Source organism: Oncorhynchus keta, chromosome 2, assembly GCF_023373465.1.
Source record: "Oncorhynchus keta strain PuntledgeMale-10-30-2019 chromosome 2, Oket_V2, whole genome shotgun sequence".
Taxonomy (NCBI): domain Eukaryota; kingdom Metazoa; phylum Chordata; class Actinopteri; order Salmoniformes; family Salmonidae; genus Oncorhynchus; species Oncorhynchus keta.
The window spans coordinates 73336355-73339096 of NC_068422.1; positions in this window are offsets into that span (position 1 = coordinate 73336355).

Sequence of the window (2742 nt, forward strand, 5' to 3'; positions counted from 1 at the left end):
TCATCTGTATGCTCATACCGTATGAGTTTCAAAAAGAGAGAGGGAACAAGGAAAAAGGAAACGTTTCATCTGTATGCTCATACAGTATGAGTTTCAAAAGAGAGAGAGGGAACAAGGAAACATTTCATCTGTATGCTCATACAGTATGAGTTTCAAAAAGAGAGAGAGGGAACAAGGAAACGTTTCATCTGTATGCTCATACTGTATGAGTTTCAAAAGAGAGAGAGGGAACAAGGAAACGTTTCATCTGTATGCTCATACTGTATGAGTTTCAAAAAAGAGAGAGAGGGAACAAGGAAAAAGGAAACGTTTCATCTGTATGCTCATACCGTATGAGTTTCAAAAGAGAGAGGGGGAAAAAGGAAACGTTTCATCTGTATGCTCATACAGTATGAGTTTCAAAAAGAGAGATAGGGAACAAGGAAACGTTTCATCTGTATGCTCATACTGTATGAGTTTCAAAAAGAGAGAGAGGGAACAAGGAAAAATGAAACGTTTAATCTGTATGCTCAAACCGTATGAGTTTCAAAAAGAGAGAGAGAGGGAACAAGGAAAAAGGAAACATTTCATCTGTATGCTCATACCGTATGAGTTTCAAAAAGAGAGAGAGGGAACAAGGAAAAAGGAAACGTTTCATCTGTATGCTCATACTGTATGAGTTTCAAAAAGAGAGAGAGGGAACAAGGAAACGGTTCATCTGTATGCTCATACTGTATGAGTTTCAAAAAGAGAGAGAGGGAAAAGGAAACATTTCATCTGTATGCTCATACCGTATGAGTTTCAAAAAGAGAGAGAGGGAACAAGGAAAAAGAAACATTTCATCTGTATGCTCATACAGTATGAGTTTCAAAAAGAGAGAGAGGGAAACAAGGAAATGTTTCATCTGTATGCTCATACTGTATGAGTTTCAAAAAGAGAGAGAGGGAACAAAGAAACGTTTCATCTGTATGCTCATACAATGAGTTTCAAAAAGAGAAACAAGGAAATGTTTCATCTGTATGCTCATACCGTATGAGTTTCAAAAAGAGAGAGAGGGAACAAGGAAAAAGGAAACGTTTCATCTGTATGCTCATACAGTATGAGTTTCAAAAAGAGAGAGAGGGAAAAAGGAAACGTTTCATCTGTATGCTCATACAGTATGAGTTTCAAAAAGAGAGAGAGGGAAAAAGGAAACGTTTCATCTGTATGCTCATACCGTATGAGTTTCAAAAAGAGAGATAGGGAACAAGGAAAAAGGAAACGTTTCATCTGTATGCTCATACTGTATGAGTTTCAAAAAGAGAGAGAGGGAAAAAGGAAACGTTTCATCTGTATGCTCATACTGTATGAGTTTCAAAAAGAGAGATAGGGAACAAGGAAAAAGGAAACGTTTCATCTGTATGCTCATACCGTATGAGTTTCAAAAAGAGAGAGAGGGAAAAAGGAAACGTTTCATCTGTATGCTCATACTGTATGAGTTTCAAAAAGAGAGATAGGGAACAAGGAAACGTTTCATCTGTATGCTCATACTGTATGAGTTTCAAAAAGAGAGAGGGGAACAAGGAAAAAGGAAACGTTTCATCTGTATCTCATACAGTATGAGTTTCAAAAGAGAGAGAGGGAAAGGAAGGAAACGTTTCATCTGTATGCTCATACTGTATGAGTTTCAAAAAGAGAGAGAGGAACAAGGAAAAAGGAAACGTTTCATCTGTATGCTCATACAGTATGAATTTCAAAAAGAGAGAGAGGGAACAAGGAAACGTTTCATCTGTATGCTCATACCGTATGAGTTTCAAAAAGAGAGGGAACAAGGAAACGTTTCATCTGTATGCTCATACTGTATGAGTTTCAAAAAAGAGAGAGGGAAAAAGGAAACGTTTCATCTGTATGCTCATACAGTATGAGTTTCAAAAAGAGAGAGAGGGAAAAAGGAAACGTTTCATCTGTATGCTCATACCGTATGAGTTTCAAAAAGAGAGATAGGGAACAAGGAAAAAGGAAACGTTTCATCTGTATGCTCATACCGTATGAGTTTCAAAAAGAGAGAGAGGGAACAAGGAAACGTTTCATCTGTATGCTCATACAGTATGAGTTTCAAAAAGAGAGAGAGGGAACAAGGAAATGTTTCCTCTGTATGCTCATACAGTATGAATTTCAAAAAGAGAGATAGGGAACAAGGAAACGTTTCATCTGTATGCTCATACCGTATGAGTTTCAAAAAGAGAGAGAGGGAACAAGGAAACGTTTCATCTGTATGCTTATACAGTATGAATTTCAAAAAGAGAGAGAGGGAACAAGGAAACGTTTAATCTGTATGCTCATACTGTATGAGTTTCAAAAAGAGAGAGAGGGAACAAGGAAAAAGGAAACATTTCATCTGTATGCTCATACAGTATGAGTTTCAAAAAGAGAGAGAGGGAACAAGGATAAAGGAAACATTTAATCTGTATGCTCATACAGTATAAGTTTCAAAAAGAGAGAGAGGGAACAAGGAAACGTTTCATCTGTATGCTCATACAGTATGAGTTTCAAAAAGAGAGAGAGGGATCAAGGAAACGTTTCATCTGTATGCTCATACCGTATGAGTTTCAAAAAGAGAGATAGGGAACAAGGAAACATTTCATCTGTATGCTCATACTGTATGAGTTTCAAAAAGAGAGAGAGGGAACAAGGAAACGTTTCATCTGTATGCTCATACTGTATGAATTTCAAAAAGAGAGAGGGAACAAGGAAAAAGGAAACGTTTCATCTGTATGCTCATAC